Raw genomic sequence first — 23,517 nt, 5'->3', positions numbered from 1 at the left:
CGGGGTAAAGGTGTGTCCCCTGCTTACCCCGCCCTCTGGAGGCACTTGGGAATGGGGTAAAGGTGTGTCCCCTGCTTACCCCGCTCTCTGGAGGCACTTGGAAATGGGGTAAAGGTGTGTCCCCTGCTTACCCCGCTCTCTGGAGGCACTTGGGAATGGGGTAAAAGTGGGCATAGTGCTTACCCCACACTCTGGAGGCACTTGGGAATGGGGTAAAAGTGGGCGTAGTGCTTACCCCGCTCTCTGGAGGCACTTGGAAATGGGGTAAAAGTGGGCGTAGTGCTTACCCCACACTCTGGAGGCACTTGGAAATGGGGTAAAAGTGGGCGTAGTGCTTACCCCGCTCTCTGGAGGCACTTGGAAATGGGGTAAAAGTGGGGGTAGTGCTTACACCGCTCTCTGGAGGCACTTGGAAATGGGGTAAAAGTGGGCGTAGTGCTTACCCCGCTCTCTGGAGGCACTTGGAAATGGGGTAAAAGTGGGGGTAGTGCTTACCCCACACTCTGGAGGCACTTGGGAATGGGGTAAAAGTGGGGGTAGTGCTTACACCGCTCTCTGGAGACACTTGGAAATGGGGTAAAAGTGGGGGTAGAGTTTACACCGCTCCCTGGAGGTGCCTGTGGGGGGGAGGGCCAGCTGCCACCGTCCCCTCACGGCCCCCCACCCCCGGGCGCTGCCTCAGCTCTCCGCCATCCTTCTCCCACGGCCTGGGCACCTCCTGTAGACTAACTGCAGTAAGGAGGGAGGGAGAGATGGATAGACAGGTAGACAGATAGGGAGGGAGGTACAGAGAGATGGGTAGACAGACAGGTAGGAAGGTAGGTAGATAGAGATGGAAAGATAGACAGGTAGGTAGGTAGAGATGGATAGATAGGTTGTAGACTAAAGTAAATAGGCAGGTAGCAAGGTAGAGATAGAAAGGTAGGGACAGGTAGCAAGTGAGAGATGGATAGACAGGTAGAGAGACATAGGTAGGTAGAGATGGACAGACCGAGTAAGTAGGTAGAGATGGACATACAGGTTTTGCAAGCCGATGCATCAGGTGAAGCGAGCTTCATCCTACAAAAGCTGGTGGTCTCTCTCTCTCCGTCTACTTCGGTTAATCCATAAAGCGCAGATCGACCCTGCCTTCTACTTGCCTTCAGACGTCCGCAGCTTTTGCTACGTCTCTCAACCTTCGACTTGGCAGCATAAGCAGGGGAAGAGCTGCATGTTCCTCCCTAGCAGATCGGTCAGACTAGCCCAGCCCAGTCCATAGTGGATTCGTCACAATACGAGAATAGGCCTAAATGGTGTCAGGTAGAAACAAGCCGTAAATTATTGAAAGTCATATTACCAAGACTTTTATTTGGAAAGTAGTCGCTGGACTTCCGCAAGCAATCGGTAAACCGTCACCGTTCTTGTTAACTGTGAAACGCAGGCCTGGAAAGAAGCTTCTTAAAACAGATGTGCTTTCAAAAGAACCTATACTAGTAAAAGCAAGAAAAAGGAGCAGAGGTTTAAAGTACATGCGTTTCAAGTGCTGTTCATCTTCGAGTGGAAATTTGACAAGCTCAACTGAGAATAGCAAATGACTGAAGAAAAACTCGAGAGGGTTCCTTAAATACAAGGGCAGTGGAAAAGACAAAACCGTATTGCAACTAGAATGACAGAAACACGTCAGATGCTGGAATCCGTACAAAGGACATTATGCCCCAATGCTGCACACAGATGAGTCAGAAATACTAAATATAATGCCTAATCGGGGATTTAGAAGTGTAGGAACACAGCGTGAGATGCCCTGTTCTGGCCATCCGTGGACCGGCATGAAATTTAAAGTCCTGAGTATGCAATACATGGAAGAAACAGGATGGATGAGGAACAACCTGGGATTTTGGATCACCAGAGCTCAGGTCTGGCCCAGATTTGCTTGAATTAAACTGAAAAAAATTACTGGTAATTAGTGGACTGGTTTTTGTTTTTTTTTCCTTAATGAAAGTCATAACAGGCATTTCATTTTGGCTACTTTGTTATTGTATCCCTCCACATCAAATCCTTTCAGTGGTTTAGCCTAATGACTTAGCAGCGTCAAGACACTGGCAAAAAACCAATTAACCAAAAAAATGCTATGAATAATTCATGGAATCTATATCATATGACTAAAGCCAGGAAATAGGATCACTCTCTAACCAGTACCAGTTTGTCACACATTAATTACACCTCCACCCACAAACATTTCACAAGTAAACTACTATTGGGTGCGTGCATTAAGACATCCTTTTTTATTATATCTTTTCTTCTCGCAAGAGTGGAAAAATGCAGGGAGAAAGGAGCGATACGGGATAGGACAACTAGTGGTAATAGTCTCCTTTGCAGGCACCTTTATCACTGGAGTTTATGAAGGGCCCATATTATAGTAGGTCTTCAGTCAATTAGATATTTGAGTAGTGAGGCTTTGTTCAATGAAGGATTTACTATTCCTCTTTTCCTCTCCCACTTCCCTTATATCAAGGAAATTCAGTGTGTAAAGATACTTATACAAGATTATGGGTTTGATTTGACATGCCTTTCCAATCCCAAAATTCAAAACTCCATTCCCATACCAAAAAAAAACTAGCTTAAATTTATGTGCTGCTTTTCCAGGTTTAAAAAAAACAAACAAACCCAAACTCTTCTCTAACTTTTCATTAGAAGAGAATGAATTATTTGTCAGGAATTATATATTTGATGGATTTTGGCCTGCTGTAATACAATAAGGGGCAAATTGTGAGACAACCATCTCCCCTGATTAATATCAAAAAGTCACAATCTCATTCCCCATTCTCCCACCACTCCATGGAGGATATTAACTGCAAGATTGCATATCCAAAATATCTGCTGCAGTGCGCATTGACATAACTCTGCCATTAGGATGATTTGAAGAATCTGTCTATGTACATTTTAGGAAGACCAGCGAAAGTGATAAAGTTATTTTAATTAAAATCTGTTGTTGCTTGTATGTGAACACAGAATCCAGCACTGCTGGCAAAGGCTGTGTCAGATCCGTCTTAGACTGGGGACAAAAGTGAATTGTCATCACGTTAATGGTTGTCTGTTCAAGTGGAAACTTTAGGCCAGGGGTGTACAATATATGGGACCGCAGGCAGCATGCAGCCTCCGGGGGGAATAGCAGTGGCCCGGCAAGTCAGCCAGCTGCACGTGTGCCTTGGCACATTGGCCAGACTGTGCACGTGTCTCAGTAGCCCTTCATTGGAAAATGTAATGAAATAGCCCCCAACAGAGTCTCAGCCGTGCGTCCCGGCCACCTTAAGACAATGGGGTGCCTGAAGTCTACGAGAGCCCACTTGCTTCAAACGTCTCTGCCACAGGGCTGGCTTTTGGAGAGTGAAAAAACTGCAAGCGTAAAACAAAGTTGAACTTGGAACGAGCAAGAGCTGCCGAGGAGTCTTGAGGAGGACGACATTTATTTTAGGGCATGAGGATTTGAAGGGGTCCCTTCTTTCAAAATGAGGTTAGACATAAGATCTGAGTAGGGGTGCATAGTTGCTCAAAACCAAAACAGTGCTAAAATCTGTGCCCAGTTCCAGCAACCAAAGCAAGATGTTTGGGGCTCAGCATTTACATCAGCTCGTGGAAGCCTTGGGAACATCCAGCAGCGTCTCCCAAATCAGATGATCTTTGAAGGCCACCCAGGACATTGTAGGAGCAGAGCCAGAATTCATCCTGTCCTTTCTTACTCCTTTGAATAGTTTTCTCTCCATCTCATCCATCCTCATGGTCTAGGTAGCTGGCATAAAGTAGTAATGCAATATAACTGTACCAGCAAGACCACAATCTGACCCTAAATTATTGAGGGAACATTTTATCTCAACTGTGACCAGCACTGTGTAGCTGAATAAAAATCACTGAACAATTATTTTGATTATTTTTTTCCATCTGCGATCTACTATTCATGCAGAAATCATTCACCTACCGCTGAAATGCAGTTGTCTTTGCAATGGGACACAACAGCAGTCATAAAACATGCACCAGTAGCAATACTTTACAGCAGTTTACATCAGAAAGAAAAGAATAATAAAACTGTGGGAACAGTTTAGAAAATACTTCTTAGACCCCTTGGCCAGTAACCCATTAGATGAAGTCTAATGGCTATATGTTATTGGATATTTCTTTAAAAAATGGCACCCCAAAGCACAGGGCCCTCTATGAGTGTAGCATTTACTGTAGCATCTAATATTTGCTCCTCCTTTGCTGCAGAATTATGCTTCTGGGTCTACGCTTTACTTATATAACCTTCAACAAACAAAACTGCAACAAAAGAAGAATACCTAAAAACTTTGAACTAAATAAACCTATGCAGTGTTGCCTCCCAGAAGCTACAGCCATCCTGAAACAGGATCTAGGAGACGGCCCTACTCGAACATAGATAAGTGCTCTGGCTAGACCATCTGAGCAGACTGGAAGATGGACATATACCCAAGGACATGCTATATGGGGAACTATCTGAGTGAACAAGAATAACGAGACATCCCAAGCTTTGCTATGAAGACGCATGCAAGTGATATATGAAGGCATTTGGAAGTGATGCCAATTCATGGGAAACCTCGGCAGACAACCGGAACAAGTGGCGGCAGCGTCTCCACCAGGGCATCGAAGTCCACGTCAGGAATTGGCTCCAACATCTTGAAGGGAAAAGAGTCCATCGGAAGGAAAAAAGCTCCTGAACCACCCAACCATGACACACATACTTGTAACCACTGCCCTAGATCGTGTAAATCTCAGATTGAACTATTCAGTCACATGAGACACTGCAAACCATCTACATCATAGGCTGCAATATCCACTGTCTCTCGCAGACAAAAGGATGCCAATCGTGTTCTAGGCAAGGTGTGGGCTATGGGTGTTAACTGCAAAATTTCAAGTTAGCATTGAAAACTCGCTATTTATTGTTCATTATATTACTGATGACAATTTGACCGGAAACATTCAGCGTATTGCCTCCTACATCTTTCCAGCTGCCAAAATCAAGTTTTCCCCTTGATAACATCTGTGATGCAGTTACACATTATCAGTACAAAAAATCTGCAAGATGTAGACAATGGAAAGTGATGGAGTAGCAGAAAATAAATTCAGTTTCAGTTGCTCAAAAGAAGGACTACCACCCATTGAATCACCAACACTGGCTGCAGAAGCATTTGGTTCATTCTCTCCCTGCTTATCTTGTGATAACACCCCCACTATACTTCATCTATGCTTTGTCCGAAGGCTGAAAAGTTTTAATGTGGTCAGAGAAAATATAATAGGTGATGAGGAAAGACGTGTCATAGCTACACTGAGAATGATAACGCTGGATTTTTGGCTTTGTTGGGTGTGAAGAAAATGTTCAACCCTATCAATCAGAAACCAAGATGAGATTTCATAAAGATGACAACTCTCAAAAGAACACGTATTTTTAGAACCGATACGGTTTCAAATGTAGAACAGAACAACTCCCCAACTTGCAGAATGAGCTAGTGCAGGGTTTTCTACTCCACTTACTGATGTTGTTATTGCTTTTGATATGTGTGTGCATCCATATACTAGCATCGCCTCTTCATCGCTCAGAAAACAGACACTCCTGCCATTCTTACCAGTGATATTAACCCCTCCCCTAACCCTCAGTCATCCCTTAACCAGTATATCTATGACACTTAAGATGAAGATGATGTTGGCTCTCCTACAAAGAAAAGTTGTTCTAGGCTTTGCTCAGAATCGTTAGCTTCTGGGGCCGGTATTTTCCAGACAGAAATGTCCTCCTATTATTCCTTGGACTGGAGACAGTTTTCTAAATCAACATCTCTAGCTCTCATTGCTTCTTTTTAACAAGTCCTTTGCACTGCTGGGCGCTAGGCCTCCTGTTCATATCAGTGAAGACTTAGAAGAGGACAGCAATATACCTATTGGCAAGATCCCCATTACGTGCCAGCTGTCCAAATCCCAGGCTTTCAATGAGAGGAGGAAAAATGTAAGGAGATGAGGAATCTAGGTCCAAAATGTGTCTAATCTAGGGGTGGGCAATTATTTCGGGTGGAGGGCCACTCACTGAGTTTTGGCAAGCCATCGAGGGCCTCATGACATGCAGCCAGGGGCAGATAAATATTATTTTCTAAATTTTTTTTAGGGGCCACGCAGGCCAGATCTGGCCCACGGGCCACATTTTCCCCACCCCTGGTCTAATCCACATGTTTAAGGAGAAGAATAAAGGAAAGTAGGTAGCTGCTAAAGTTAAAGATAAATAAGTCAGTATGCACTAGCCTAATCCCCTTCCTAGGACTGAGGAAAAAAAAAAAATCTTTGAGCCAATTTAAAAGAAAATTAACCAAAATTCATCTGGAATGGCTGTTTTCAGCTGGAAACACATACTTGTATCTGAGATATAAATCCCTCAGAAATAGGGCATTAAAGTGTATATCATGACACGTTCTATAATTACAGTATTACAAGCGTCAGTTCTGTCCCATTGTAGTATTCAGTACGAAATATTGATGACTTCACTTGAAGAATAAAGTAAAATGTGAAAGAGAATCTCAGGGCCGTGGTTAGGAGGCACAATGGATATAATAAACTATCATCACAAAATTGGCACAGTTTACTTATAGGAGTTATAAAGAAAATATAGGTTTTATGTAGAAGACAGAAGTTGAATAGCCTCATCCTATCAATTTCTATTTTTGAGGCATAGCCAGTGCTGTTAGAAAACACATGTTTTAAGAGAATACCAGCGATAGACTATCTAATCTAAGTATTTACAAACCGCCATGGGATTTGAGCCTCCAAATGGGCATATGTTAGCTCAGCTAGATCTTCAGTCTGATTAGTGCAGCAAAAGGTACAGCCACGGTTTTATTTTTAAGTTGCTTTACTTTGAAACTTGTATAGAAAAGAGTCTTCTTCACTTTATAAGACCCTTGCCAAAAACAACAGGTACCAGGGAGAAACGTAAATCCAGCTTCGCATCAGAGTGCGGAGACGGTTGAATCAAGGGAGCCGTCCGATGTCTGGCTGTCCTATCCAAACATGCAGGAGAAAGATAGCCTAGTCAGGGCAACGGGTGGTGACAGCAAAGAGCAAAGCTCAAGGCTTGTCAATAAGGACAGCAGTTCATTTAAGCAGGCCTATCACGCAACTTGACTCGGTCACGAGGGACTCAGACCCCATATCCAGCATTATTTGGAAAGGTCCAGGACATAAGGGGAGTCTCTGAGATACAGCGGGGGTGGGGGGGTGACTTCTCGATGGCTGGTGTCCCTCTGCACAAGTCACGATCTCAAAAAATGAAAGTTGCAATAAATGGGGGGAAAAAAATCTCATAGCAGGTGGACAGAGCAAGAAACTCAGGAGATCTGATAATCTTATTTGGGGTCAGAGTCCTTAAGGACAGTGGGATCTTTTTGCAGAATTGGTTGGTGCTACTCGAATCCCGGGTGCCAGTAACAACCAAAGGTGCACTGTTCGTTTCTGGCTACAGTCCGTGTACTCGTTCACTTTAGGGTTTCTTTGTTCCCATAACTGCGTTGCCATCATTCCTATGACTTCTTACCTCGCTAATGAACATCCTTCTTATTGGATGTTAATTTTCCTCCACCCCACATCACATATTATTGTCATCCACTGGCTTCTCTTAAAAGCTTGAGCGCTGTGATTTTTATATCCAGGGCCTAGCAATCTTTATAATGTCTCTGGTCAGCTGGACCTCTACCAAGGTATCTTGAGAGGAGCCAACTGCACACATGTCCGTGTGCTTATAACCTGGGATATTACAGTACTCTCTCACCGCTCTTTCAGACCAGGAATGAATCCAGGTGTCCGACAAAAAAGAAAGTTTATTTTAAAGTGCTCTAACATTTTTGGCTCTGTGTTTATCAGAGTTACATTTCAGTCTTGGTAAATCTCTGTTGCTCAATCATAATATTGGAAAGTAAATATTGATTTAAAGTACACTACTCAAGTCATGTAACAGCAATGTTAACATGAAAGAGAATAAATGTTGTGCTTTTCAGTGACTGGCTTTTTGCCTGCTGGGACTCGGCTCTGAATCCCAAATGCTCAATTCATCCATCTTCTAGTTAGTTACAAACACTCATGAGAGCAGGTTTGGGGTTTTCTTGATCCCGTAAAGATTTGGGGAATGCCTGTGCTCTGTACAAATGCTCACGATCACATTACATTCACACAATGTAATGATCCTTAGCACCTCCGTAGCACTTTCTTGCTGCAGATATCAAAGCTGTTTATAAAGGATGATACTTATTCTCCCCATTTTCAAGATGGAGAAAACGAGGCATCAAGAAGTAAGAGGACTTGCCTACGGTCACACCTGTTCTCCCATGTTCCACTTATCCATGCTGTCTCATGCGTTGTTAGTGATGCTTGAATACAAGATTATTAGATCAAAGAGTTCTTTTATGTTGGTTTTTTTTAAATAAATACAAATAAATGATTCGTTATCTGCAAGCTGAAATTTGCTAACCTCCAAAATTTCAGGTAGAACAACATGCAGTGAAGTAAATCAAGGTTTCAGCACAAATAGTTTTATGGAAAACCTAGTAACCAAAAAAGGCCTACTCAGTAGATAGACACATCCCTTACAACTCATACCTTTCATACACCCGGACAGCCAGCACAAAGAGACAGATCTCCCGATAAGACTAAGTGACCCCATTGCTGCAGTTCTGTGGATTTTGCTTCTTGTGCAACCTCCGGAGAAGTATGGGAACATTTTACCTGCTCACACCTAAGTGTGATCTCACTGTGGCCATTTTTTCTTGAAAGGGCTGCTGTCACGTATGATCAGTTCTCCTCTAACCGTTTCTACTCAGTTTTGTTGAGCAGAGTGTGCAATGTTAAGATGAATTCATATGGGATGGCAGCTGGAATTCAAACTCTCTCTATCAGTATATGAGCTGCAATTCCATCTTGGGGTAATGTATCCAGAATGGCTAAAACCAGCTCCTGGTGCTCTCTCTCTATTAGTGCTGCCAGTGGTAGCATCAACAGTAAGCTATTTTAAGTAAAAAAAAGTCAAGAGTCAACAAGGCCTCAGAGGAAGAAGAGGTGAACGAGAGCACTGAAGGACAACAGACAGTTTTGGATGAGCTCAGATAGCCTGAACCTTTTGGAGGATATCAGAAAGGGGAAGAACTGGGCTCTGAGCCTTCTAAAGAATTAATAAGTAATTGCCTCCTTAGCACTCATACTCTCTAGAGAAAGGTGTGGGAGTTCAAAAGGGAGCGTTCCCCAGACACGCTGCGAGACAACTGGACCCTGGTTTTTGAAGAGCACGATGACCAAAGTTAGAAAAACCTTTCAGAGGACATGGCAAATGTTTTTCTCCTTCATTTATTAAAGCTAACGAAGCAAAAACTTTTCATAAGAACAAAAGTGGATGGCCATGACTAGGAAAAGTTTGACAGTACTTTCCAGTGAAGTACTTTGTAACTCAGCAATTTAAAGACTTTTTTTTTTTTTTTTTGCAAAAACCTTGTTGGTCTAATAAAAGATATAATTTCTACTACAAGTCCTGATTGCCTTGTAACTCAGCAGGCATGTGGTGAAATCTTCACCTCGCTAACCTCTCAATCCTTTCCTTTCTTAGCTGTTAGCCTTGGAAGGACGTTCTGGAGTGGGAATTGCTCTCGCACATTATCCAGCTGAGTGGCTACAAGAAGGTATTTAGTACAGGAGGACAAATGGAAACAAGCAAGACCCCGCCGTGACACACAGCCACTAGTCTGCACCGAGGGTAACGTGGAATCACCCTCCCAGGGTAGGATTGTGCCTTTCAAGTGCTTTGTTATCCATAGACATGCATGGCACTATGCTTTGGGACGGCAGAAAATGCTCTCTTTCCTATAGCTGGCTCTCTCCAGGGTAAACGGTCCCTTTGCTCCCCTGATCACAGGGACTGGGACTGTGTCTGGCCTTCCTGCAGGGCACAGACAGGAGTGAGGGGAAGGCTCTTTGCATCGCCCTATAACCTCCCGTGTGCAAAGGCCTCGTCTACCTCCCAGTATGCGAGAGGTTTAGAAACAGCAGGCAGCCACAGTGCAGTTTTGGAACTAGCTACAGACAGATAGCTAGTCAGCATGTCATCCCTAATTCACCTAAACACTTCAGCACATGTTTGAGCAACGTTGCTTTAGAGTTAAGCATATATTCTATTTGAGTAATTTTCTGAATGGGGATAGTTTGCCGAAGCCAGCCCTGGTTATTCTGTCCTGGGAGAGGCGCTGGAGGAAGAAGCGCAGAACCCATCTGATCCAGCTGTATGATTAGCACATTTGCGTACAATGCAAATTGTTATTGGAGCTGCCGTCACATCACCACTGCTGCAGCCTAACCACTGTTGAAAATGGCACGTAAAAGGGCCAACAACTTCAGCTTCACTCATTATGATAGATGTTTTTATATAAAATAGGGGCCTTAAACTTCTCTATTCTGAACTGGGAGGAAAAGTGCTAGTCATGGTATCACTGTCACTGGCATTAAGTTCAATCTTACTTAACACTTAACATAATGAAGAGCTGGTACAGGAAAGCAACTGCCAGAGGCATGATATCATGTACAGTTGTAGCTGGAAGAAGTAACATTTAATGGGGAGCCACAGGACATAAGTAGTTATCACAGGTGAGGTCTGCATTGCACCTCTGTTTAAAGGGTTCAGAGGCTGCTGGCAGGGACCAGCCTTTGCACAGCTTACATAGCCTGGACGGGCTGTTCTCAGCTGTATCAGTCTCCCCAAACTTGCCGTGCAAGCAGCAGCAGCAGCGGCTGCTATGGCCACGTCCCACAGCTGGAAGGTGTACAGGACGCGACATATTTGGATTCTGCTGATGCTGCGACTTCTCTGCATTCAAACCATGGTCCACTGTCTGCCATACCAAATTGAGCAAACTGAACTTTGCAGCTCTGGGAGAGGCTGCTGTTTTATGTAAGGAAACTGTTTCCCAATAATCTGGACAGTAATCAACAATCACATGAAACACTTGGCTTCCCAGTCACATTTCCATTTCTAAACCACCATGATTTTTAGAAGTTTTCTAAGAACGTGGGTGTCCTTCTATGGAGACTCTTATTTACTTCTCGAGTCAAAACTTACCCCCTCCATCTAGAATTCCCCTTCTGAACAACGTTGTCGAATAAAGGACAGAAGAGCGGGGCACATGGGAGGTATTCCACTTTGCCATGTAATCCAAATTCAGCTATCTTCTCTGCTGCACCTTCATGCCATCCACCAAGAATTACTTAAACCAACTTCCTAAGAGATAACTGCCCTATTGAGTCAAAAGGCACAGAGTTTCCTATCATCCTCTGTAGAATAATGAGCAATGTACTGCTGAGATACTGTAGACCCGGAGTCAGCAACCTTTTAGGAGCAGCAAGCCAAAATAAGGCAACTTGGTCCCAGGCAGGTTGGAGGGCCAACCACCAACGCTGCCATGAATTCTCTCGGCCCCTGATTTGCCACCAACACACTTGCAACCTGCTGCCAATTCTCCCCAGCTCCAAGTTGCCACTGGCTTGCTTACAACCCACTGCCAAATGAGAATAAATTATATCCCACCTTTGTAGGCCAGATGAACCTCTGCAGGTTGCCAACCCCTGCTGCAAGAAGTTAAAGAGAGATCCTAAGAGAGGCTCCCTCCTCTCTGTACCCCCAGCTTCCCCTGGGCAGACGTTGTCAAAGCACACAAGAACTGGGATGTCTTCACTGACCGGGGACTTTGTGTTAAAGCGTTTAAAAATATTCAAACACTTTCACTGTTTGTGCTGCTCCACATGATTAAAACTTGTGTTCACCAAAGACAGAATTTGTTATGGTTGTTGCTAAGACAGAAAAAGAGGAAGTGATAAAAAAGAGACCGTATCACTAATCCCAAAGCGTGGCACGTCCAACCAACCAATAATAATTTCCCCTTTGCCATCATCCTTGCAGGTTGGGCCCTGGCATTCCTTACTGTACTGACAACCCCGAACGCTGCAAACCAGGATTCAGGACAAAAAGAGAAATCATGGGAGGTTTCCTGGAACAACAGATTTGGGGATCTTTTGCTTTTGGTTCCTGAGCTTGCTTCCTGTTTTCAAGCTTCCCTCTGCAATCAGGAGAGTTAGAAAATGACCTCTTGGAAAAAGGCTGAGAGTCTCATGGATCTTGTTACGTCCAACAACTGGGCGTTTAAGGGCGGGAGGAAAGAAACAAGACATCATGAGACTTCGGGTAATACTACAAGGCTTGGCAACAATTGCTATTTTCTCGCTATCTGTACCCATCAGGGCCCATTGCTATGTGGGTGCACATGCTTTACAAGGCTTATATTTGGTTCAGATGTCATCTCGTCTGAGAGGGCCGCATGAAAGGAAAGATGCCTTTCATCTCTTGTGCCTATGCTCACCTTTTACCAAATGTGGCTAAGTTCATGCTGGGGCATATTTCTAGCACAGAAATACAAGTGAGCTTAAACCTTTAAATGAATCCCAAACCCAGAACTATCATGGAGGTTTGAAAATTGCTGTCAAATTTTCAGGCACCTGATTCCAAGCAGGAGCAGAAGGACAAGTATCAAATGAATAATTATTGGTGAGATAGTCCCAGTCTGACCAAGCCAGGAAGAAGTGGAAACCTCATACCACAGTATCCCCCAGGCGCTCTCCAGGCCTGTCTTTTGATTGCATATATTTGCCTGAGCTTTGTATGCATAGCTGAGCTACGGGCCTCTGAGGTTCGCTTGTCTCCAGTGGCCATCTCCAACCTCAGGGACTGCACGTAGTCCAAGACGTTTTCCTAATTTACCAACAGAGGCAAAATTCTGGGAGTAAAAAAGGGCCTTGTTTCAGGTTTTTGCCCTATTTTCACCCCTCTTGGTATCTTATCTCTCTATTTATTGTGATTATAATAAAAATAAATGTTTGATGTTACATCCATGGCTTGGCCTCTGTGCAAACTGAGAATAACGTCACATCGGGCAGGGTTGGGAGAAGGCATACTATCCACTGAAGATATCATATCATGAGTTAGGGAGCCTTACCAGGACATACAGGCGACAGAGGAAATGTTGCAAACACAAGGATCCCGTTTAATCTGTTATCAACTCAAGCACATGCCCAAAAGAGGAACTTTGTACGAAGAAGTATACGCTTGTATGCTGTTTAAAACTGTTTAAGGGCTGCCCTTGACTCTGCCTGTTCCAGTCTCAACCTGTGGTATTGATTGTATACGGCATCAATTCTGTGCTGCCATACAGACTAAACCATGGTAAATGCACACTGTTGAGATTAGTTGTCAGGCTCATTATCCTCTCAAGCGTTGGCACGGTTGGAATGCAAAGCCCTAATCAGCATGTCTTTAACGTCAGTGTAACTAAAGTACAAACTTAGGGAAAACATAATACACGGGCAAACAACCTGAAAGTCCAGAAGATAAGTCTCAGAACAATTCTGCAAGCTATTTTGACAACTTGGTTCCTGTAAGCATTATGGACTGCACAACCTCATTCGGATATCATTTTCTGGGCAGGACAAATCCCATCACATTGTAGTTATGAAGTTAAACCATACCAGCACTGGCAAGACACATTTGAAAGACTCGGGCAAGGTGAGAAGATGTGTCGCTAGCTATGCGGGAAGTAGAATCGGTGACCCAGAAAGATGCAGGAAGGAGGGAGCGCTCAGCAACGCGGGCCAGATTCTGCTAATGGCTTGCACCGTATGCAATCAAAAGGAGGCTAGTACCAGAGGACTCGGAAAAATAGAGAGAGGACCAAAGGGATGAAGAACAGGGTTATGGATGGTTTTGAAAAAAAAAAAGGGACCTTTTTTAACTGGATCTTGCAGTGCATAGGAATGTAAGACCTTGTATCCTAAATCTGACAACAGCCAGTAACAAATGCTGCAAAGAAAGATGCAGGTAACCTTATAACGGGACAGCCAGACTAATGGGGGGGGATACCTTCCTCCTAATCCTTATCATCTACAACGCATGAGGCCTTATATCCCTTATAAATGGTTTATCCTCTAATGTACCCTGTGGCTTTCCTCATCCATAGAAATATCTAATCTGACTGAGCTCTTGGCCTCAATGATATCTTGTGGTGATAAATTCCACAGGTTAAGTGTTGTGTAAGGGGGGAAAAAAAAGCCTTTTATCAATTGTAAATGCATCGTCTTTGAAAGCAATTCGATGTCACCTTGTTCTTGTATCATGAGAAAAAAAAAAAAAAGAGACAGACCCAACTAGCATCTTTTTCATCTACTTCCTAATCTATATCATGCCAGTCTTTTCAGTTTCTCCCTCGTGTATAAATCTCCGCACGTGCTGGGAGTTTGTGGAGGTGTCTAAAGAGGAGGATGGCGAGATGACCTGTTTTCAGTCGTGTGTGTGTGTGTGTGTGTGTGTGTGTGTGTGTGTGTGTGTGTGTGTGTGTGTGTGTGTGTGTGTGTGTGTGTGTGTGTGTGTGTGTGTGTGTGTGTGTGTGTGTGTGTGTGTGTGTGTGAGAGAGAGAGAGAGAGAGAAGACAGGGAAAATGGTTAGAGGAGGTGGAACATGGGGAGGCCACAGATCTTGTACTGCAAATGTCCAGACAAAAGGCACAGCAAACAGAAGTGGAGACAACGGAAAAGGCTATTGGACAGTGATAAGCACAGACTTCAAAAGAGGTGGAAAGAAAGGGAAGGTTGCAGACACAGGACACCGGTGACACAAAAAAGGAGCTGTGAGTGATATAAGCCAAAGGAAGAAACCATCTCCGGAAAGCGCTTCTGTATTCTCTGTTACAAAGGACAAACAGCAGTCACTGTTGTGAAAGCGCGCTGTCCCTCTGATATCCATATTACAGCCAGCACATTTATAAAGACAAAGCCCCATCACTAGATGGGATATTCACAGCGTTACAGAATCCCAATATAAAAAAAAAAAAAATACAGCCCCTGCAGAAAGGAGAAAAAAAAAAAGCAACGTTTTCAACCCCCCGCAAAAGGAGGCGGCTGATGAACTTCTGGGTGCGTTAGGGCGAAGACTGTTCAGAGCAGTGGGCCTCCCCCGAGAAAAGGCAGCAACAGCAGGAGAGGAGGCCTGAAAGCTTGTGCTTTTACATGCTGCAAAAGCAGCTCAAGAACATGCCTTTGATCATCATGTAACTTTGCTGCTTCACATAGCAAAATGCAGCCTCGCTACCCCCAGGAGACAAGTCGGTGTGAAACAAGGTGCTGCCAGATCACAGTTGATAGTTGGTCTTGCTTTCCTCAGAGAGAGGAAGCAGCATGTGCAAAGTAGCAGGTGGCTTACGCTGGGTCAGTCAGGAAGTCTTGAGCTGGGTATTTTTAATAGTGAAATATTTTAATTCCGGGCTACAAGGAAGTCCTGTCTTCCCTACAAAGTAAAAATCATTCATGGCTAGATTTTTTGAGCTAAAATGTGCTGCGTGTACCAGCTTTCCAGAGAGGTCACATTTCAGCATGAAGAATACATCCTTCAGTGAAATATTCTGTTTTTTGTAACGGAAGCACAGAAAGTCCCCGACCACAGCATTTTACAGAGAGATTCATAGCAGAAAGTAGGACAGACAAACGGTGGGAAAAGAAAATATTGGCTCCGTTCCACAGAGCGGGGACCAAGGCATAGAAACCAATTGCCCGATGTAGTAGAGAAAGGCCATCACTCATACGAGTACTTCTGATCGCAATCCGGTGCCTTCACCATAAGGCAACAGCTGCTATCAGCAAATCAGTGATGGCTGGTGAATAAGAATAGGTTACTGCAGGTTTAGTTTGTTTGATATCTGAAATGTGGAAAGAAATTGAGGACAAGGGGAAGGCTGTGATTTTTTTGATCAATTGAAGTAAAGCGCTTTCCAGGGGGTTTTAAACCAGTCTCAGCTGATTCCCGGCAGAGAAGGTGGTCACATCGCGAAAAAGTTCACACCGATGACCAAAATGTGGCACGAGGTGGCAGCCCGCGCTGGTGATCTCTGCAAAGTGGCCAGGGAGTGAATGAGCATCAGAGGCTCACACATTCCCTGGCTAGCCGAGCCGGTCCCTCAAGCTAAGCCACGGTGCCAGAGCGGTGCGGGGAGTTGCACACTAGACACTTCTGGCCTTACAGAATTACACATTCACCTCCCTGCAGGTAACCAGAGAGCTCTGATGTCTGAACAACCTCAAACCAGGTCACTGCAACAGGTGGGGGAAGAGCGAGAGTACTGTGGATATTCATTCAAATCAAGAAGTGGATTTTGTTTTTACCACAAATATGCAAACCTCTCATGTTCGGTCTCACCCACAAGTTAGCGGATGATCTCTGCAACCCAAGTGCTCGTGCAAACCTGCTGTCCCAAAGAATGCACAGCGACTCACGAAAAGCAATCATTGTAACCGAATGGTACGTTTGGCTGGAATATCTAAATTCCGGTTGAAACAGTATGGTGGTTAGCTGCGTCCACCTACGGACCAGGAAGCCGAAATAATGGTACATAACGAACCCTGACGGCTGGAGCTTTGAGATTTGAATACCAAATATTCAGCCAGGATACTTCATGACCTACAAATTGGAGAGGAAGAGAGGACTTTTCACTAAGAAATTTATGAATGGCTATAAATGACAAATTGGGGATTTCAGAACCTGCTCGTAAACAAAAAGAAGGGAAACCGAATGGATGGGTTTTTGTATCTAGTTCAAATATTCACACAGAAAGATTAAGAATAGGTGCGTTTAAGAGGTAATTTTTTATCCAATCAAATACTTAAAACATTAAAATGTTGGAAGGGGCCTCAGGAGATCATCTAGTCCAACCCCCTGCTCAAAGAAGACCAGCCCCAACTACATCATCCCAGCCAAGGCTTTGTCAAGCCGGGCCTTAAAAACCTCCAAGGACAGAGATCCCACCACTTCTCGGGGTAACCTGTTCCAGGGCTTCACCATCCTCCTAGTGAGAAAGTTTTTCCTAATATCCAACCTCAACTTCCCTTAGTTACTGGTATCCTATATTGTTGAAGTGGAATATGAAATTAGTAAAATTAAATTACCTTAATAGTCTACCCTGTACCTAACAAAACTAGAACAGAGTAGGCCATTTAGAGTTAGAGGCAGCATAGGAGCGTAACACCAAAGGAGATGGTTAAAGTAATATCCCCATTTACATATATATTTCTTTATAGGTTCTCGTGTTGCATTTTTACAGCCCCATTGTTGCCTTTCCACAAGTTGCAGCATTGTGCTGTCAGCTCGGGAAGCCCCAGGTACGCTTCCTTTAAATTCAGTGCAGTTCCTGCTAACCTCCCTTTTCAATTTTGACTCCCGATACCATCTCTTATTAACCAGACTCTTGGAAGAAGGCCGCCTCATTCTACTGAAGTGAAGCTTGCTTTGTTATAATGACACGAGAGCAGATTACACTGAGAAAAGGGGTTTCAAGAGGGAAGAGAGGACCATTGGCAGAGAAATCACGGGCAGGTAAAAGGGACACAGCAAGCTGCTTCATTTACTGAGCCAATAGACCTAAAACCACGTCCAGGACATCATGTTTTGGTGACATCATGATAGCTCTGAGGCCAAAGTCCTTTCTTTGTCCTTCCTCAGGCCACCCTGTCAATACTTCACGTCCCTTGCACCGCTCCCTCACCTCGGGTGGGGGAGAGATTAATGAGAAGTCGACGGAAGTCTTTTCACTCGCTGCAATACTTTTTGGATCATGCCTTAAATCTTTATGCCCTTTCACTTTGCTGTTTACCTGTCATTTGGTGCCCATGTTAGTTAGAAAATTCCCTCCCAAAGGAATGGGCTGCCCACTCTCTCGTGTTGAAATACCTTAGAAAGTCTCCACCTACTTGGACTTGGGCCAACAACCAGGAGGTCAAAGTCTGGTATCTCATTATCCTGATCCACCCACTTCCCCTCTCTGGGGAATTTTGGGGTTAAAAAAAGCTCATGAACTATTCGCAGGCACTCTCATACTTGCTTTTCTTGCGGCCGACAATGCACGAGCAGAATTCTTGCCCTTTCTGTTGTTGCTTCCCTTGGCACTCTCCCTTTTCATTAAAAATTGCTCAGGGCTCAGTGAGCTGAACATACCGGGCCTTCATACTGTTGCGATAAGTCATTCGTGCCTGGCATTTCAGCAATGAATGAAGGCCTATCACTTCATTTGGGGGAGGGTGCAGGGATGGTTTTTTCTTTGCTTAATATCAGTGGGAATCCCAGGACAAAGGAGAAGTTCCACCGGTGAGTGCCTTCAGCTCCATAATTTGAATTATATTCTATTTATCTTGATTATTCATATAAACTGGACCCTGAAACAAGGGAAAGATTTCAGGTCCTGACAAAAAAGTCCCTCCTGTTCTCTGCAGTTGATCTGCATCTCCGCTGCATCTATGCATCTCTTTTTGATCCATCTGGTGATCTGCGGTACCACGATGCCACACTCTGCCTGCATCCTGTATTAACACACGGTCTACCCAGGCTTCATTTATCAAGAGCAGCTGCCACATCAGAAGAATCATAGCTGCTGTGATAGGGCTATTTGTTGCTGTCATGCAGCAGTTCGGCTTTTAAATTGTATCTTTTCCAAAAGGGAAATACAAATACAGTCGGTAAAAGCTATCAGAACAGAGTAGGCATCTCCAGACCCTAGTGCATGCCTCCAAAATGTCTATTATGTACATATTTTATTTATTCCAGTGCTCTGACATCTATTCAATCATAAGGTGGCCAAAATTTAAATGCCTATCTCTTTTTTTCCCCTCTGCTACAGTTATCCATCCGTCATATTTTATAATAGAAAAGAGTGTTTTTCGAGAAGAATCACAAAGAACTTGACCTGTATTGTTTCCAGGAACCAAATGCCATCACATGATGCTCTTTGGGTTGCAAAGAAGCAAATCTAACCAACATAATGAGGCTAGCCAGGGTTGAAGGTCAAGATTACCTTCTCCAAAGGAATCAGAACTTCAGGTTGGCGGCCAGCAGTTATATAAATGTAAAGCATAAAGGTCTGGTGCACAAACTAACCCATCCTCCTGTTGAGATACTTGGCAAATCCATGCCTTCTCACACCTATGCATGTCACGCTCTCTCTCAATTCGGGTAAAACATGAGATTCCTGGGTTCCTAGGAAGCATGGGCTGGCAGCAGACTATAGCTCAATTCTGCATCGTGCAAAGCACCGTCATTAGCCATTGAAGTCAATGGCAGGAGAAGCAGCTTTGAATCCTCTCATCCTTGCTGTGGAATATAACACTTTATTCAAGAGGCCCCACCTAAGAAATGCAACGTCTGCCATTTTAAATGGTCGCCTTCATCTGGAGCTGAGGTTGCTAAGCACCTTGTTCTGCCTCAGTTTCCTCATCTATAAATAGTGATAATAATAGGTGATTACCCACCTGACAGGGACATTATGTGAATTTATTTAACTCATGCTTGTAAAGTATAGGGATGCAACGTATAAATGCTAAGTATTGCTAAAAAAGGTAAAACAGAAAATGATCTAAGTGTGCAACTCTGTATGCCCAGTCCTGACTTGGAGCACACAGAACTTACCTGATGGATGCAATCAGACAGGTGACAAGGTTCCTTGGGTGAATCTGATATCTTTTATTAGACTAATAATAATTGGTCTAATAAAAGATATCAGATTCACCCAAGGAACCTTGTCTGCCTATGCCCTTAGACCAACACAGCTACAACCTACATCCCCATCAGACAGGTGAGGCACTCACTTCAGATTGTCCACTTGTGCAAGAGTAAATGGTCTTGGATCACAGATGAAGGCTAATTTTGTTGTGCCTTGCACCTTGAGGAGTCGGTCATTGATGCCTGCCCAAAGCAAACCAACTCGGTGGCAAATTCTCTCACTTCTATAAGAACATCTGGTGCCCACAATTATGCACAGTACAAGGCAGGGGTCAATTCAGTTCACTTTCCAGATCTCAAAACTTTGCTCTAAGGCACAAATCTGCCCCTCCAGAGTCTCACCGTTCAACCAATCCATGCAAGTTAATAAATGCTTCCTTACAGGCTTGCTCCAGATATCTTTCTGGGTGGTTTACAATAAAATGGATTAAAGATCAACTTAGTTAGCTATTAGCTGAACTGTTCTATGCTCTCGACTTGATGGTGATCTGAGAGAGATGGGTTTATGCTGCAGCTTATCTTTTGGAATCAGCTCCTGTGTCTGTCAAGCCACATTTGAATGTACAAGATACCCCACGATATGGTTTGTTAAGTTTTTTGCAAGCTAAATTTTATTGGCCATTATATACAACAGGATCTCTGTGGTCTTTGCAACAGCCACAGCATTTACTTGCAGTACTGCACAAGGATGCACATTTTTTCACGGGAGTTGGCAACAGGGAAGTGCACAGCAAGAAGGGCTGTCCACAAGCTAAACCACAAAGGCGAGGGAGGTAGTTAGAGAAGAGACAATGGGGAGTGTTTCGCATACTGTGCCATATTGCGCGCACTGCCTGGAGCTTGAGAACGTGATAAGATGGAGGGCAGCTTCTCTCTGCTTCTCCTGTACAATTGGCCAAATCTGCAGCTTTGCCTCTGGGGGGAAAATATATACATTAGTCAAAACAAAAATGGCAAGTAGCCCTATAAAATAAGCTCCTGGCAGTATGATTACTCCGTGTCTTTTACAGGTTAGTCATGCTAAAATGCCAGCAATTTCCTGGTGCCCCCTATACACTAATGCCTCCCCAAGAGCTACACCTGAGAGAGCTGTGCCAGTACCAGCAAGAGGGGAGATATTTTGGTCAACAGGCCTAGGGTAGATATTGCCTGAATTTAGCCATTGGCCATGTGTACCTGGCTCCTATTAACTTCAAGGGGAGAAAGGAAGGATGCTTTTGGGCACCAAGGACCTGGCACTCTCCAGAAGGGCTGCCCCTGAGCCCAGCCATTCCTGCGTGCAAGAGCCAAACCCAGAAACGCAGTAATGAAACTGCTCTGGGCGGCACCTCCTGCACTTCTGGCAATGACTGGATTGATTCACGCTTGCAAATCCGTGGAAGGAGTGAACTTCTGAAGGGCAAGCCAGTGTCAGAATGGGAATGAGCCATCAGGACTCATAGTAGCGATGATCTCTTTTATGACACCAACAAGATTTTTGCAAAACAATAAAATAAAATTCTTGAATTGCAAGCTTCATCGGGCATCGGAGGAAAGATTGTAGAAGTTCTCCTGGGGAGGAACGGAAGTTCATATTTCATAGGATTTCACAGAGGAGTCGATAGATGGAAAACTCCATCCATCTGGTCTGGAGCCTCTCGCGTCCTGCGAGGATCTGTGATTATGCAAATTACCTTGAAACAAAGGCAGGAGCAGCGTGCCCAAAATCTTGCAATTAAAGACTTTTTTTGCAAAAATCTTGCTGGTCTAATAAAAGATATCATCCCTATGATGAGTCCCGATTGCTTTTTCCTCTAGACCAATACGGTTACAGCCCGGATACCGGAGAATGGAGCAGAAGCGGCATCTAGCTATAGGTGCAGGGAGGCAAAGGCTGGACGGCTGGCAGGCTGTCTAGAAACAGAGAAGCGTTGCTGAGAGCGTTCCCAAAGAACAGAGTTAGTTTTTCACCAGCCCTCATTACTGTCCACAGCACTCGGGCAGCTTTGAGAGAGACGATCGATGTTCAACGTTGCTAACATGAGCAGCGTACCTGAGAGGGGGACATCAGAGCCCGGAGAACCGGCCAAGGCCTGCACCAAAAAACAGACAGGAAAGGCGTCTTACTCAGTGCATCCGACTGAATTTGGACAAGGTTTCATTACTGCTTCACTGCACACGAGGGCAGCAGAGATTGCAAAATGGAGAGAGGGCTCGTGTGCATTTTAATCCTGCTGCACAGCTGGTTCGACAGGTTCTGCTATGACGCTGCCAAGGGGAGGAGGAGTTTCACTGAGAGGGGATCTCCGTGCCACGGCGTGCTGCTAGGGCCAGCCTCGTCTTGCACGAGAGATGCTGGCGGTCCTTCCTATTAGAAACCAGTGTTTTCAGTCCCTTGATCGAGGCTTCTGTACTTCCAAAGAAGGGTCCAGCTGGGGAGAGGATGAGATTTCGGCACCTACTCCCCTTTTGCGCCTGGTGCTCATGCAGCCTTTTTGTCTGTATGGGATGGTTTAGCTCTGAATAAAGAAAGAGTGCATCTTTCAATGTACGGCCTAAATATACACTGGGCACTATTGACACTCAATACATAAACTCTACGTCTGCATCACACCCAACACCTGCACCGAAGCAACACTACGAAGTGGCCAAGGGAAAGATGCAGAAATTAGGAAATACCAGACCCGAAACTCTCTGTACAACAAGCTCAGCTTCAGTTCTCATGTACGATACAGTCTTTAATGGCGTGATCGCGCTATTTTTTTCTAGAGGATCCATGTCTCGTTCAGGGCCCAGGACTGACTGCGGCCTGGAGCTGTGCGGCGAGGCAAGCGGTTGTCTGCCGGAGCCCCCTCTTCCGCGTTACAGCGGGTGCAAGGCGCGTAGCATCTCCTGTTCCCCTCCCATCCCATTGTGCCCATGTGCCAATTCCTGTAGTGTCCCCTTCTCTGCTTCCCGTTTGTCACCCCTCTGCATCCGAATCAGGTGCTTTCCTTCTCCTGCCAGCTGCCTGGAAACCGGCAGGGGGAGCAGGAAAAACTTAGACCAGGGGCAGGCAATTAGTTTGGGCGGAGGGCCACTTACTGACTTCGGTAAGCCATCGAGGGCTGCATGACAGGCAGCCAGGGGCAGATATATATTAATTTTCTACATTTTTTAGGGGCTCCGTGGGCCGGATAGAATGGCCTGGCAGGCTGCATTTTGCCCACCCTGACTTAGACTGACCACAATAGAGCCTGGAAACAAGGCAAAGCCACTTCCAGGAAATGTCTGCTCAGCCCTTGAACCCGGGCTAAATGTTCAGCGAGGACAGAGGAGCAGTCGGGAGCCAGGGTTTGCTAGCACAGACAATTTTGGGAGGATTCGACTCCTCGGTCACTGCTTCCCCACTCGCCCGTCAAGTCCCCGATCCCAAACAGGGAAACAAAACGTTTGGAAACCTGTTCTGAATATGGGTCAAGCAGCTTACGCTCCTCTCAGTATGATCCAAGAGACCGCTAAACAGTTTAGCTTACCTCCCAGAACTGCGGAGCTAGGGAGGCACCTGCCACAAGGAAAAATGATCCCAAAACAGGTTAGCAGGATTGCAAGCCACTGCCAACAGGGCCTATGATGGGAGGCGTTGCGCAGTCTGCTTCCAAAGGGCAAGAGCAGCCTATCACCAGCTACAAGCAAAAGTAAAATAGCTCAGTGCTCCTGCAAGCCTAGGCGAAGATGTTCAGGCTTTTCACACGGTGCTCTGCGCTCTGGTCTGTGGCAAGGCAGTTTCTCCTCTATTCGGAGAGGCGGCGACTGGAATCGGGTCCACCTTCCACGAAGGGGATTCTTTAAAGCCCGTAGAAATCCGAGCAGAGCCAGCACATTGAATTTGGCCGCGTGAATCCAAGGTGCAGCTATGATCC

The 23,517-nt window shown here is 44.9% G+C and overlaps 1 long non-coding RNA gene across 1 annotated transcript; it reads right to left on the bottom strand.

The window, feature by feature from the left end:
* Positions 1–20,241: 20,241 nt before the first annotated feature.
* On the bottom strand, positions 20,242–23,482 carry LOC112550900. The gene is made up of 3 exons (XR_003094965.1): positions 23,131–23,482; positions 21,669–22,134; positions 20,242–20,551 (listed from the first exon to the last, which is right to left on the bottom strand). It is a non-coding gene; the product is annotated as an uncharacterized LOC112550900 (long non-coding RNA).
* Between the last annotated feature and the right edge of the window lie 35 nt (positions 23,483–23,517).

Source organism: Alligator sinensis, unplaced genomic scaffold, assembly GCF_000455745.1.
Source record: "Alligator sinensis unplaced genomic scaffold, ASM45574v1 scaffold119_2, whole genome shotgun sequence".
Classification (NCBI taxonomy): Eukaryota; Metazoa; Chordata; order Crocodylia; family Alligatoridae; genus Alligator; species Alligator sinensis.
Note: the sequence above shows the minus strand (reverse complement) of the source record. Positions and strands in the feature narration are given on the sequence as shown.